Source organism: Brachyhypopomus gauderio, unplaced genomic scaffold (assembly GCF_052324685.1).
Source record: "Brachyhypopomus gauderio isolate BG-103 unplaced genomic scaffold, BGAUD_0.2 sc44, whole genome shotgun sequence".
Classification (NCBI taxonomy): Eukaryota; Metazoa; Chordata; class Actinopteri; order Gymnotiformes; family Hypopomidae; genus Brachyhypopomus; species Brachyhypopomus gauderio.
This window is the reverse complement of record NW_027506870.1, coordinates 1582995-1598606: the sequence shown is the minus strand read 5'-3', so window position 1 is coordinate 1598606 and position 15612 is coordinate 1582995. Positions and strand designations below refer to the sequence as shown.

The 15612-nt window shown below is 41.1% G+C and overlaps 1 long non-coding RNA gene across 1 annotated transcript; it reads right to left on the bottom strand.

Moving 5' to 3' along the window:
• Positions 1 to 652: 652 nt before the first annotated feature.
• On the bottom strand, positions 653 to 15248 carry LOC143486119 (uncharacterized). The gene is made up of 3 exons (XR_013123134.1): positions 12112 to 15248; positions 7408 to 7699; positions 653 to 1209 (listed from the first exon to the last, which is right to left on the bottom strand). It is a non-coding gene; the product is annotated as an uncharacterized LOC143486119 (long non-coding RNA).
• Positions 15249 to 15612: the final 364 nt, after the last annotated feature.

The following is a 15612-nucleotide window of genomic DNA, read 5'->3' as shown; positions in this document are numbered from 1 at the left end:
ATTTCCAAGAATGAAGTTTATTTGTGTGCGCTTCTTATTCCAAAGTAATCTGACAGTCTACCAACACATAGGTTATATACAGAAAAACCACACCCCTTGAGGTGTTAAAGAATTTACATACAGACATACATTGTCGGGGGAGAATCCCATATGGCAGACTAAGTTAACCCCAGCCAGGTGGTTGTTACATCAAAGGAGCGCACCATGATGGATACAATCAAGATTAACACAATAGGTATATAGAACAGAGAGAGGTCTCGCAGGAGATCGGCTCCGAGAAGTATGCAGTGGATCAGAATAACTGGCATATGTATCATATTTAAGAGAGGAAGTTAAGTACATGTTCAAAAATATCAGTTCCCAAACCGTCTCTGGCACCCTCCAAAGGATTTATGTTTTGCCTGAGGTGTCCCAATTGTTCTTCCGTAAGTATAAACTGATTAACGGGCACATCAATAGTTTGAGGCCAATCAAAGGCAGGCACTCTAGCCCTGTGGCCCTCCGCTGCGGCCGCCCCTGCCCCGTGGCCCTCCGCTGCAGCCGCCCCTGCCCCGTGGGCCTCCGCTGCAGCTGCCCCTGCCCCGTGGGCCTCCGCTGCGGCTGCCCCTGCCCCGTGGGCCTCCGCTGCCCTCAATCCAACTGTTGCAACTGGTTTCATCCCCTGGCACTGGCTGTTCATCTGCTCCAAACACACCTTGAATGCCAGTGTGATGTTGCAAATGTTGTGACTGACAACCTTGCACAAAAATCTGATACGGTTACATGTGTTTGGCAGTTCTTAAATTGTGGTGGTTCCACTGACTAACAAACAACCTGACATCACGGTTTATCCGAGGGAGATAAACAAAGTGAAGAGCCCAGATGTGCATTTCATTACTGGATTCCAATTTTCCTTCATTCTCCAGATATACAAACAATGAATGGTAGACTTTTAACACCTCTCCACACATCGCCCCATAGTCTCTTAATGCGCTGCTTATGAGTGCTCCTCCCTCGTAAAGCACTTCCCCTGCTTGAGCCTCGGAAGACATCCATAAAAAGACACACTGCATTGTTTTCCCCTCCATGGTCACATCTGACCCTTGAAGGGACACCAAACTGGCTGACCGCTCCAATGAACAGGTCCATTACAGTGTCACTTCTGACGCTCGAAGGAACACCACAAGTCTGCTGTAACCATCAATACCTCCATGGATCACAATTCTCCACCTAAACAAGATGGAAAAACATCAGGGAGTGAGAAGAAAAAACACATTAAATTAAAAGCTATTCACAAAAATAGTTTGAATGTAGCTACAATGAGGACTATGCATCTATGCCATGGTTGGGCTTTCATAGTGTTGTGGGGGGGTGTTACCGCCCGGTCTAGGTCAGACGGTAACAGAAAATAACAGATGTAGTGACCCGACAACAACTTAACCGATCCACATGTGTATTTTGACAGATATTAATGCAAGATGTTACAGGCATGAGCCTAGCACCAACTAACTTCAGGTAGGCCACGCTGAAAAGGGAAAATAAAACCAAACTACAAAACAAACAGCGGCCTACCCTACCTGGGGGGTATTCCAGAAAGCGGGATTAACAAACTCTAAACTTAACCCTGAACTCGGAGTTGTCTTACCCCGATCTGACATACTCAGAGTTTTCGGTTCCAAAACGGCTGATCGGAGTTAAAGTAATCAGGGTCGCTCAACTCTGAGTAGGTTGACCCAGACAGAAGCGCGTTCACGCGTAACTATAAAAGGCATTCTTAATGGAACGCAGATAAATAGGATTTATCATGGACTTAAACGCGAAAATCAGCCGAGCATCGTATTTCACACCACTGTAGCTTGAAGTATTAATGACTGTGTATGCAGAATATTTAGATATTATTAAACGTAAACGTAAATGTAATACTGCGGTAGCTGCTAGAGAAAGGCAGTCAGCATGTCAAAAAAATTGCCAAGAGTTAATGCATGAGTGAAAATTATATTTTTATATTTAGCAGAAGGGCGCCAATATATTATTATATTCTCCACATATATAATACTGTATTGAGTTTTTAAATATATTTTTAATTGAACACTTACTAATTCCAGGGGGGTATTCCAAGAAGCGGGGTTAACAAACTAAACTTAACCCTGAACTCGGAGTTGTCTTACCCCGATCTGACATACTCAGAGTTTTCGGTTCCAAAACGGTGGTTCGGAGTTAAAGTAATCAGGGTCGCTCAACTCTGAGTAGGTTGACCCAGACAGAAGCGCGTTCACGCGTAACTATGAAAGGCCTTCTTAATGGAACGCAGATAAATAGGATTTATCATGGACTTAAACGCGAAAATCAGCCGAACATCGTATTTCACACCACTGTAGCTTGAAGTATTAATGACTGCGTATGCAGAATATTTAGATATTATTAAACGTAAATGTAATACTGCGGTAGCTGCTAGAGAAAGGCAGTCAGCATGTCAAAAAATTGCCAACAGAGTTAATGCGTGAGTGAAAATGATATTTTTATATTTAGCAGAAGGGTGTGATTATATTATTATTTTCTCCACCTTTATAATACTGTATTGAGTTTTTAAATATTTTTTTATTGAACACTTACAAATTCCAGGTCTAATCTGAGTGGTGTGAAACACACATGGCATCAGATAAAAATGAAGTATAAGAATATTGTACAAAGGTATGGCTGTACATAACTATATCTTATTCTTAAAATATAAAATATATTTATTTACAGGAAAAATGAAATAATGAAACATAACAGTGAATTTGACTGTAATGTATATTAAAAGGCTACAGGGTGGATGGTGGGGTGGGTGGTGGTGCATGATTTAATGTGGAAAGCAGTGATTGCAGATGGAGTCTCTGACAACTCCACCATCTCTGTTGTCACCCACGTGCATGTAAGGTTCCTCGTCTGTGGGCATGTCAGAGATGGTAGGCTGTCGCTCTTCCTGGATGGTTGCAATGTTGTGTAATACCACATATGCCATTATTATGTGGCACGCCCCATCAGGGGTAACTCTGCCCTCCTTCAGGCACTGGAACCTGGCCTCGAGGATTCCTAGGGTCATTTAAATTCTTGCCCTGGTTTTGCTGTGGGCCTGATTGTAGCAGGACTGTGGTCCAGGTGCAGGATCTGAATAGGGAGTCATAAGGTAGGCCTATAGGACAGGCAGGGATAGCCTCTGTCTCCATGAAGGAGGCCGTCATGTCCTATAATCACACTAGGGTTTGCAATGATTTAACTATTACACTGCATGTGAACAACTAGCAAAACTACCGCAGGCCTACTCTGTTCAGATTTGTTGTACAGTGTGGAATCATACACGGATCCTGGACATCTGGCTTCAACATTTGTGATGAGGTGGGAAGCATCACATATGATCTTAATGGGAAGAACGGTCAGTTACAATAGCTACGTTATTTTTGTTACCATTAAAGATAAGTACATTATTCATTAAGGATGATAAAGGTTAGTACCTGTACATTAATGCTATGGATGAATTTTCATGTTCTAATGGTGCTGGAATAGGTAGCATATGTAGGTTCCAACAATACAGCCAATCACTCTAGGAAATCCTTAAAATGTAAATGGAATGAAGTTCGTTATATATTGCTTCTCCTTTGCTTAATTTCTTTATTGTCCGTGTGAATTAAAGACAAACCAATGATGCTGTGGAATTCCTCTTTGATGTCCATAACTGGCTTAAGCCCAGGAAACACCACAAAACCGGGCACTAGTCATTTTAATGCCGGACATAGTTTTCGGACAGACCGACATAGCTTTGCTGACAGATTCCGCATCTACTACACTATAAAGAAAACTTCTACTAGCAAAAAACGAAGACCAATATATAACAATCTGGAGAGAATTTAGGGCTGATCCGCGATGTGTAATATTTGAAATGTTATTATAATAATAAAGTTATTGATGTAAGTAATGGATTGTGCTGAAAACGATAACGTTCATTAAAAAAATAATCCGAAAATGATAGTAGGCCTACGTCTATTCGGGGTTTTATAAGGCGTTCCCAACGAAGAACTCAGCGAATAAACTGAGCTTCAATATCCACATGATCTTCGAGGAAAGGACACGTCATGATGACATGTTTGTAACTCTGGGTCAGGTCCAAGTTAACCTGCCAGCGAGCAGGTTAGCTTCAGAGCATAAGTTGCTATAGTAACTGACTCCGGTTCTCTCTAAGCTCGGTTTCTGGAACGGAAAACCTCGAGTTTCCGTGAACTCTGAGTTAACTTACCCGGGTTTTCTCGCTTAACCCGCTTCTTGGAACACCCCCCAGGTCTAATCTGAGTGGTGTGAAACACACATGGCATCAGATAAAAATGAAGTATAAGAATATAGTACAAAGTGGTATGGCTGTACATAACTATATCTTATTCTTAAAATATATTCTAAAATATATTTATTTACAGGAAAAATGAAATAATGAAACATAACAGTGAATTTGACTGTAATGTATATTAAAAGGTTACAGGGTGCATGGTGGGGTGGTGGAGCATGATTTAATGTGGAAAGCAGTGATTGCAGATGGAGTCTCTGACAACTCCACCATCTCTGTTGTCACCCACATGCATGTAAGGTTCCTCATCTATGGGCATGTCAGAGATGGTAGGCAATGTTGTGTAATACCACATATGCCATTATTATGTGGCACGCCCTATCAAGTGTTACTGTGAGCCCCTTCAGGCACTGGAACCTGGCCTTGAGGATTCCTAGGGTCATTTCAATTCTTGCCCTGGTTTTGCTGTGGGCCTGATTGTAGCGGGACTGTGGTCCAGGTGCAGGATCTGAATAGGGAGTCATAAGGTATAGGACAGGCAGGGATACCCTCTGTCTCCATGAAGGAGGCAGTCAGTGTCCTATAATCGCACTAGGGTGCCTACTCTGTTCAGATTTGTTGTACAGTGTGGAATCATACACGGATCCTGGCCATCTGGCTTCAACATTTCTGATGAGGTGGGAAGCATCACATATGATTTTGATGGGGAGAACGGTCAGTTACAATAGCTACGTTATTTTTGTTACCATTAAAGATAAGTACATTATTCATTAAGGATTATAAAGGTTAGTAGCTGTACATTAATGCTATGGATGGATTTTCTGTTTATGTAATCGCCTTCATGTTCTAATGGTGCTGGAATAGGTAGCATATGTAGGCAGGGGAGTAGCAGTTAATTCTGGGCCCTGTACACTCTTCAGTGGGCCCCTATAAATGCCAGAAAATGAGGCACATGAGCAAAGTGGGCCCCTCTCTCTACTCAGGCCCTGGGTAGCCAGGTCCACTTTCCCCCCACTACCACGGCCATGTAAGTAGGTTCCATCAATGCAGCCAATCACTCTAGGGAATCCTTAAAATGTAAATGGAATGAAGTTCGTTATATATTGCTTCTCCTTTGCCTAATTTCTTTATTGTCCGTGTGAATTAAAGACAAACCAATGATGCTGTGGAATTCCTCTTTGATGTCCATAGCTGGCTTATGCCCAGGAAACACCACAAAACTGGGCACTAGTCGTTTTAATGCCAGACATACTTTACAGACCAACATACAGTAGCTTTGCTGACAGATTCCGCATCTCCTACACTATAAAGAAAACTTCAACTAGCAAAAAAACGAAGAGCGATGTATAACAATCTGGAGAGAATTTAGGGCTGATCTGCAATGTGTAATATTTGAAATTTGACGCTTAATAATGTTATTGATGTAAGTAATGGATTGTGCTAAAAAACGATAACATTCATTAAAAAATAATCCGAAAATGATAGTAGGCCTCTATTCGGGGTTTTATAAGGCGTTCCCGACTAAGAGCTCAGCGAATAAACTGAGCTTCAATATCCACATGATCCTCGAGGAAAGGACACGTCATGATGACGTGTTTGTAACTCTGGTTCAGGTCCAAGTTAACCTGCCAGCGAGCAGGTTATCTTCAGAGCATAAGTTGCTATAGTAACTGACTCAGGTTCTCTCTAAGCTCGGTTTCTGGAACGGAAAACCTCGAGTTTCCGTGAACTCTGAGTTAACTTACCCGGTTTTCTCGCTTAACCCGCTTCTTGGAATACCCCCCTGGTGCTAAGCAACTTCTATAAATCATAACAATAACAACAAAAACCTTGAATAAAAGGAAATACTACATAATCAACATACAACTACACAAAGACAAAGACACAGTCCACCACACACAAAAACAAGGGCAGTCTAACAACTCTTCTAACGGGTCAGCTGATTTATATATCACAAACTCATCCCAAAAAGGGAGAACAAAATGAGGAGAGCCTGCCACTCTCTCCTCCCGTCCGCACTTCCAGGTAGCCTTTTGTAGCTGTGGACTCGTCAGGCACCGCCCAGAACCATGTGACTCCATAATCACGGGTGCACCTGAAAGAGATTACAACACCACACATTCCACAACTCATCACGCTCCCTTGAGAGAACAGTACAACCATCCAGTAATAACTCATTACGCTCCCGTAAGAGAACATTATAACAAGACTTAACAGGGGGGGAGAGAAATCACTGCTGCATTCAAATGAATTCACACTTAAAATAATGTCATTATTAGTCCCCCAAGATCCCCCACTTATAACTAACAGACATCTTTATATCCAACCAACTTGCGCAAGCATTGTATGTGCAAGAGGTAAACAGTAGTGTTTTTATTCTCCTGTTTTAACATATAATCATAAATCTTAAATGATAGTTGGGATGATGATTATTTTTGTAATAGTATAAAGATTCCAATCCGTTACACCAGACTCTTAAATAAGAGTTATTATAAATAGTATTAACCTTGTAAATCCTGTAAAGCTGCTTTGCGACAACTTGAGTTGTTAAAAGCGCTATACAAATAAACTTTGATTGATTGAGTACAGCAACCGTCTTTTAAAGCCTTGAATTGGAGGTTGGGTGACTGCTGCCCCTACTTTTTTAATATTCCATTCTTGCAGTTTGACATGATTAGGTCCCAAATGAGCCTCCACCTGTTACTATATGGATATAAATGGTACGCAGTTCAGTAGTTGTTGCTTTTAAAGACTTGACACCTATTGAATTTATGATTCAACAGTTACATTTAGAGCTGTTCCCATCCATTTCTAATACCATCTTGTTCCATTAACCCTGTTCCCATCCATTTCCTAATGTCTTAGGCAAAAACTGCATTTTCTTTGCAACAGATGTACTCTTTGTTCCTTCCTAGACACACAGTCCTGACCTGAACTAATCTAGACACAGACTTTGGACATTTTCCCCATTTACATTTATATTGTTGTCATTCCCTAAGATTATACAAGATTGAAATTAACAATACCAACTTCATAATCAAAGAGTTAGCTTTACATTGGCTATTGACACAGTTGGTGCAAATAAATCAACTTAAAACAGTTTCTGTTGCTACTTAATGAGTTTATGGTTTCCATCTATATGCCACAGTGAATTTGGTCCTGCCACTCTGTATGTTCTTCTGTGAAGCCTGTGGGACAGTCTGAAGAGCAGCACCTTCAGGATTAGTCCTGATTACACTTTGCCGAACACGTTGTCTCTGGACTAGGATGCCTTCACCAGCAAGCAGAGCCCTAACAGCTTCGGGTCCTATTTCGTCATTGGCAGAGACAATCTCCAGCACATGGTTGTCAAGTGCTTCATCTGATAGAGCTGTGTAACGACCCCGGAAAGATAGATTGTACTGTCTAGAAACACAAAGTGTATAAGAATGCAGATTAGTTTTACGATAAGGGAAAGACATTTTAATACTGTGCTACAGTAGTAAAACAGTCAATACAGTCAACTTCTTTACAGTGAACAAATCATAAATCAGATACTAAAACAAAAAGAACTCATTCACATATTTTAAGTGCATTTCCAAAAATGTGGCTAGTAAATTAGAATTTTCAACTGCTGTGTTATATGAATAAAACAGGACTACACTAATACACAAATCATGTATGTTTTTTTCAAAACTGTGATTTTATTCAAATAATTTAAATCAATCCAAGCTGCACTATACCGTATCTTGAAGTAGTTACTCCACCCCCTTACTTGATATATAAATTTAATGTGTTTCCACTTAGAATTTCCTATTTAAATGTCCAAAACACACAAATTTGGATGGAGGGGGCCACCACTTTTAATCACAAATCATGCTCTATCATGCACTCTTCTCCAGATAAGAGCTAAATTAGGGTTGCAGATGTCTGCTTGGTGTATGTGTGTGTTAGTGTGTGGACTGGGTATGAGATATGTATGTGTGCGCGCGTGCGTGTGTGTATGTCTTCTTGGTGTGTGCGTGTTAGTGTGTGGACTGGGTATGAGATATGTATGTGTGTGTGTGGTGTATATCTGTGTGTGTGCGCGTTTGTGGAGTGGGAATGAGAGGTGTGTGTGTGTGTGTGTGTCTTTGTGGTGTTTATGTGTGTATGTGGCAGAGGTGGGACCAAGTCAGTGTTTTGCAAGTCTCAAGTAAGTCCAAGTCTTTATACCTCAAGTCCCGAGTCAAGTCTCAAGCAAAGACACTCAAGTCAAGTCAAGTCTCGAGTCAAGACAGACAACAGTCAAGTCAAGTCCCAAGTCTGAAACTTGGAATTTCAAGTCCTTTCGAGTCTTTTTTTTTTTTTTTTACCAATGTTGCAGGTATATTTTAAATGTAAATAAATTTAAATTGTAAATTCTTTTTAAAATCTAAATTCTCCTCAAATCTTGATAAAACATGTGCAACTGAAAACACGAAGTATTAAAAAAATTAAAATTACACCTCTTTATTGCACAGTTCAATTTGTTAAACTTAGCTGCAAAAATATTCATACTTTAAACTACAATTTTCCAGAAATAAATATTCTGTGAAAAAGTCATAAGTAGAACTCCATGTTCAAATAAAAAGTGCTGATATTTTCACAGTACAATACAAAGAACCATAACAGCATTTTCCCTCTCTTCTCTTATCTGGTTTCTTGGAGAACATGTGTGTCCATGTGTGAGTGACACAAGACAAACAAATATAAGAACTGAACAATTAACAGGAATCTGCAACTTTAGACATTTCAGTAAACTATTCTGCATTGCATTTGCTGGCCAAAAGTCTGTATGTCATTTGTGCACGATGAATGATGTCCCCATAGCTGAAAACTCGCTCCACTTTTGTCAATATATTTTTTTCTCGATGTAGATGTCTTCAAATACACAATCCATGCTGAGATAGAACTGGATATTATGATGGTGACAGAGAGAGGCTCTCTTCCCCGAGTTCAGATACAGAACCCAGGGTTGCCAACCCTCACGCATTGAGCGTGAGACACACGCATTTGACCGACTTCACACGCTCTCACGCCACACATCCGATTTCTCACGCCGGAAAAAAATCTAGTTTATTTACCTCTGATCCACATCTATGATTCAATGAGTTACTAGTTCGCTCTGGCACCAACCACTGGCGATCGATCGATCGCGATATAATACTTAATTTGTGTCCATTTTACACCCTGCCCGGTAAAAATTTACGTTCGCCAATCCCCCATTTGATTGGTTGTGCTGCAGCTCATGCACACACACACGTACAGAGTGTGGAAAAGCAGAGGACCGGTCTGCGTCAGAAGGACGGAAATGAAATTAATGGGGCGCACTTTATAAATATTAATATGCGTTTTAAAATTTAGATTTGGGGTTAAAAAATCAAGTCTTTGCAAGTAAACAGGTTCAAGTCCAATTCAAGTCCCAAGTTATTGGTGTAAAAGTCCAAGTCAAGTCTAAGTCTCTGAATATTTTTTCAAGTCAAGTCAAAAGTCTTAATATTAATGACTCGAGTCTGACTCGAGTCCAAGTCATGTGACTCGAGTCCCCACCTCTGGTATGTGGAGTGGGTATGAGAGACCGGTCTTTATGAGTGTATGTGGAGTGGGTATGAGAGAGATGTGTGTGTGTGTGTGTGTGTGTGGTGCAGACATGTGAACAAGTCACTAAGTTGCAAGTAACAAGTAAGTCTCAAGTCTTCACAATCAAGTCTCGAGTCAAGTCCCAAGTCAATACTATCAAGTCTCAAGTCAAGTCCCAAGTCAATACAATCAAGTCTCGAGTCAAGTCCCAAGTCAATACAATCAAGTCTCGAGTCAAGTCCCAAGTCAATACAATCAAGTCTCGAGTCAAGTCCCAAGTCCTAAACTTCAAGTCCTAGTCAAGTCACCGGATGTAATTTCAACATTTAACACAATTGATGCAGTTGATTAGTAGTATATTAAGTTAGTCAGACTAACTTTTACAAGGGTCCACATGAGCAACTTGACTTGTCAGCGGTCCACACCAACGATAATTCGAAAGTGGGGGGGTGTTAGGTGACGACAATTGCAGAGGTGTTTAATCCAGGTTCAGAAAGTAAAAGTCCTCACCAGGATTTTGCTCAAGCTTGCTAGATTTTCTAATTAGTGCAATCCAGGTAAAATGAGTGGAATCAACACAATCCAGGAAGCCTGAGCAAAATCCTGGTGAGGACTTTTACTTTTTGAACCTGGATTATACACCTCTGGACAATTGCGACGACATCGCACTCAAGCGTACCGAACCTAACGTTAGTTAATTTCCAACCCCTGAGTTATCACATCCCAGCTAGCTAGCTACCCGTTATATAATTATGTGAAATATACATAGCAGAGACTTGCTTTTGTTTGTGTAGTCTAAAATGTCGAACAAAGTTTGAAGTGGTTGCATCTCCATCTCTTATCCTGACTCCACATGTCTTGCATGTCGCAGTTCTTCTTTTATTCACAACAGCATAATCTTTATAATTGAACAGGATCATTTTTGTTCAATTCAACGCTGCTGCTGCCGCCCCTCCCCCCTCCCCCGATCTGTAAACTGAGCTGAGCGGTTCACATTTTACAGCACCATTTAATACAAAATTATCCAGTTATGTGATTCTATATTACTTATTTATTAAAGCTCAAGTCCGATTCCAAGTCCAAGTCAGTAAAGGTAAAGTCTAAGTCAAGTCGCAAGTCTTCAGTGATGTTGTCGAGTCAAGTCACAAGTCATCAGTTTAGTGACTCGAGTCGGACTTGAGTCCAAGTCATGTGACTCGAGTCCACATGTCTGGTATATGTGTGTATGTGTAGTGGGTATGGGAGATGTCTGTAAGTGTGTATCTGTATGGTGTATATGTGTGTGTATGTGGAGTGGCTAGGAGAGAGATGTAGTGTAATAATGATCCTTAACCTAAGGGATTATTGGGTTACTGTTCCTTTAAAAGCTATTGAAATTATTTTTAAAAAAAAGTATGTAGTGCTCTGGGGCCTTCACGACCGCCCCTTGCGTCCGTGTTAAGGTAATTTGTAGACGGTGCCTTAGACGTTGCAGTGGTGAAAGTTGCACATTTAAAATAACATGTTGTCTGCTATTTAAAATACGTCTATTCCTGACGTAAACAAAGTTGTAGATGTTTGTCTTAGTTGCCAGAAATAAGAATTTTCATATTCTGGCACTTTTGCTAATACTGTCAAAGTTATTGAAGAAAGAATTAAGAATATGTGAACGTGAAACAAACTTTACTAGTATGCATACGAGTGACTTTTGATACCATTAAAATTACCTTAAAACTATGTACAGTTATAAAGAAGTGTGTCCTCTTTGGGTCCGACACAGAGATACGGTCTCTGGTCCGACAGAGATGTAGACTTTTCAACGCTTAGCGATTAGCGCTCCGCTGCTTTGCGAGTCACGCTGGTGATCAGATTCCCGCATTTGTTGATGGGGAGTGAAATAATTATATTACTCGCAAATTTAAATTTATGGTCGCGATTGCAACGATTTTAGTCGCAATCTGGAGCCCTGGCATGTCTGACGGGTGCCTCTCTGTCTTTTTTCAGGATAAAAGGTGAGTACAAAATTAGAAGAGTAGCATATTAATTTTTTTACAAACTGTCCGCGACCCACCCAGAACGTGTCCGTGACCCACCAGTTGAGAATCACTGCTCTAAGTCACACGGTAACTCGCAGTTGTAATTTGAAACCTCCATTCATTTAAATGGGTGGCTTAAACATTTTAAAACTTAAATTAATTCAAATCTATACTTCCTATCGACTCAAATTACATAGCGACTGTTTTGACATGCAAACTTACCAGGTTGTTGTTGATTGCTAGCTTCCTGAATTAATTCACTGATGAGTCCAAGCATTTCATCAGCCACTTCGGCTTCAACCAGTCACCCACTGGCCCAGCAAATGCTCGAGGCCATAGTCTCCAATCTGTTTCAGTCACATAATAAAAAGTGATATAAATTCATTGTCGTAACATGACTCATGTTCTCTACTTTCTACTACAAATAAGTTGATGAACTCGGTTCAGAATGAAATACAATTCACTTTAAAATATCACAAAGCCACAACTACATTTATGTGAAGAAACCAGAGTATATCAAATAACTTGTACACTGTACTAATTGATAGCATACCTAGTTATAACAGGTTGTACATTATCAAGTTGCTGATCATCCGACGATAAAACTCGTGTACATTCTGAAAATGTTCTACGACAGTCGTTCAAAAAATCCTGGACGCCATCGCATTCTCTACTCGACCAAATTACCTGCGCAAATAAACCCACGTGGACTATTCCAAACACACCTTCACAACCGCGTCTAAGGCACGTGATAGATACGTAGCCCCAGAACCAGCCCACGTAACGCCCATGTGACCACAACGTAGAGGCCATGTCACAACAACGTAGAGCCCATGTGACTAAAACGTAACCCCTACGTCAACAAGGGGTGGGTATATTGGCGGCCACCAATAGTTTAATATATGTAATGCTGCAGCCCGGAGCCCCGGTAGGCGTGGGTAAAGGGCGGAGCATGTGTCAATCATTTTCGAATGCAGCCAATCAGATACTAGACTTTTGTTGTCAATCAATTTTTATTAAGCCAATTATCAGCCAGAGTTAGCTGTCAATCATTTTTTACTGCAGCCAATCATCTTAACAGATCTGCCAAAAGAAGGTGGAAACTGCACGGAGAAGCTCTTTAAACAGAAGTATATGCCATTCTTGCACAAAAGTAGCTGAATAAAAACATTAGAAGAGCCATGACTTTAGACATTTTTAAATCAAAGTTTAAAATACTTCTCACTTATTTTTCTGGAACGGCACTTTAATGTTTTTTTTTTCCTTTATTGCACGTATTGCATCATTTGTACATCATATATATGTGACGAGTGTAAATTGTTAGCGGAGGGGAGGTGTAAATGGACTCAAATTAAGTATTATATCGCGATCGATCGCCAAGTATAAACGCCTCCGCCAAGCAGAGCGTTGAGGAGCGATTTCGATTGGAGGATCGTGCTCTATTTTTTATTATTAATTTTTTGCTGATGCTGGTCCAGCGTGTCGCGTGCCACTGATTATGCCTCGGCATGCCAACGGTGGCCCGCGTGCCATAGGTTGCCGACCCCTGCTGTAGAGCCTTTATTATTCCATACATACTCGTCAGATGTATGGAATAAACCATTGCCTCGCCTCCTCTCGTGCGCCCCCGCCCCCAACGAAAGACTAAACAGTCTCCCGCCTGGCCTGACTGAAAGTGAATTTTTATATCCGTTGGAGATATCATTCACTGAGGTAAGAAATTAACTTTTTATCCGGTTTCTCTAATTTGGTTATCAATGTGTAAAAGAACAAATATACAATGAAAGAAAGAAAAATATCTGAGGATATAATGCCTGACGTTATATTTAATTCAAACCTAGCTAAGTTAGCTAGCTAGCTTGATAGCTAAAACAACTGTTAGCGTTGAAAGGTAGAACGCAAGCCGTTCATTTGTTATGGCTAAGAGGAATAATCTGTGGGGGGAAATATAGTGTTTAAAATGTCTATGTTTACACATTTTCGACGTAACCCACCTAGATTTAGTTAATTAATTTTCCTAGATCAGCTAAGACATAAGTGCAAATTTTGATGTTGCTAGGCTAGCTAACCTACCATAGAAAATCTTGTGTATAGCAGAAAAGAGTATTGTCTTATGGATAAACAGCTACTAATCATTCTTGTAATGGTTCCAAGTTAGATAGCGGTTTTCTCGTTTTGGTGCTCTGTAAAGTAACATGTGGTGGTTGTTTTTGCCTCAGTTTATTCTATCTGTATTTAAAATTTTGTTTTGTAGGTGCCCTAAAACAAAATGCTTATCTTCAGAATTAACTAAAGAAGATGTTGAGAGAGCTGTCTCAAAGTGGTTTACCAATGCTCGTGACCATGATGGAAACCGTGCACTGAGAGCGCAGAGAGTGCAAGTAACCAATAGTGAGTTACACGTTTGTGATAATGTGACTATGAAGGCCGGAAAAGGGTAGCTTGCTCCCTTTAGGTGGGTGGAGAAGTCCTGCCTCAAGTGGAGGAGTTTAAGTATCTCGGGATCTTGTTCACGAGTGAGGGAAGAATGGAGCGTGAGATCGACAGACGGATTGGTGCAGCTTCCGCAGTAATGCGGTCGCTGTACCGGTCCGTTGTGGTGAAGAAGGAGCTGAGCCAAAAGGCGAAGCTCTCGATTTACCGGTCGATTTACGTTCCTACTCTCACCTATGGTCATGAGCTTTGGGTAATGACCGAAAGAACGAGATCGCAGATACAAGCGGCCGAAATGAGTTTCCTCCGCAGAGTGGCTGGGCGCACCCTTAGAGATAGGGTGAGAAGCGCGGTCACTCGGGAGGAGCTCGGAGTAGAACCGCTGCTCCTCCACATCGAGAGGAGTCAGTTGAGGTGGCTTGGGCACCTGTTTCGGATGCCCCTGGGCGCCTTCCTAGGGAGGTGTTCCAGGCATGTCCCCGGGGGAGGAGGCCCCGAGGAAGACCCAGGACACGTTGGCGAGACTATGTCTCTCGACTGGCCTGGGAACGTCTCGGTGTTCCACCCGAGGAGCTGGCTGAGGTGTCTGGGGAGAGGGAGGTTTGGGTTTCCCTGCTCAGACTACTACCTCCGCGACCCGGCTCTGGATAAGCGGTAGATAATGGATGGATGGATGGATGGATGGACTATGAAGGCATGTGAAAATCATTGTCATTTTTACTTTCCAAAACCCTGACAGCTCCTATATTGGAGTTTTTAAATGTTTTATGTATACTCTTATCGGGCGTTATAAAAATTATCGCTGTTAATCTATTCTTAAAGTTGGGTTGGGAACTGGGTCAAAATGGGTAAGCAAACTATGATGACTTTCAACTTGATAGTTTAGCTCGGCTGTATTCCTAACCACATTGCACAGTAGGGGCGAGAACGAGTTTTCAAACCTGTGAATTACAAATCGTACGTGTGTTTACATGGATGCAGCCACGAAGTCGCCAGGTTTGCTTCATGGAAAATTCATTTTTAGGAACGTAAAGTGTTACCGGAGCGGAGCTCGGAGCGGTCGTTTTCTGCATGGTCCTAGCGCTAGATTCGTCGCTATTTAAATATTTCTTTTTAACCGTTAAAACTGCAGAGGACCAAAACCGGCTTTTGAAAAAGTCCCCCCCAAATTACTTCCGTGAGATTAAATGTACTAAATGTTGGCTTACATTTCAAATATCATGTTTAGCTGAATAAACATGTTATCAACCCCTTTTAATGTACAGTATGTAGGCTTACAAATTCATGTTT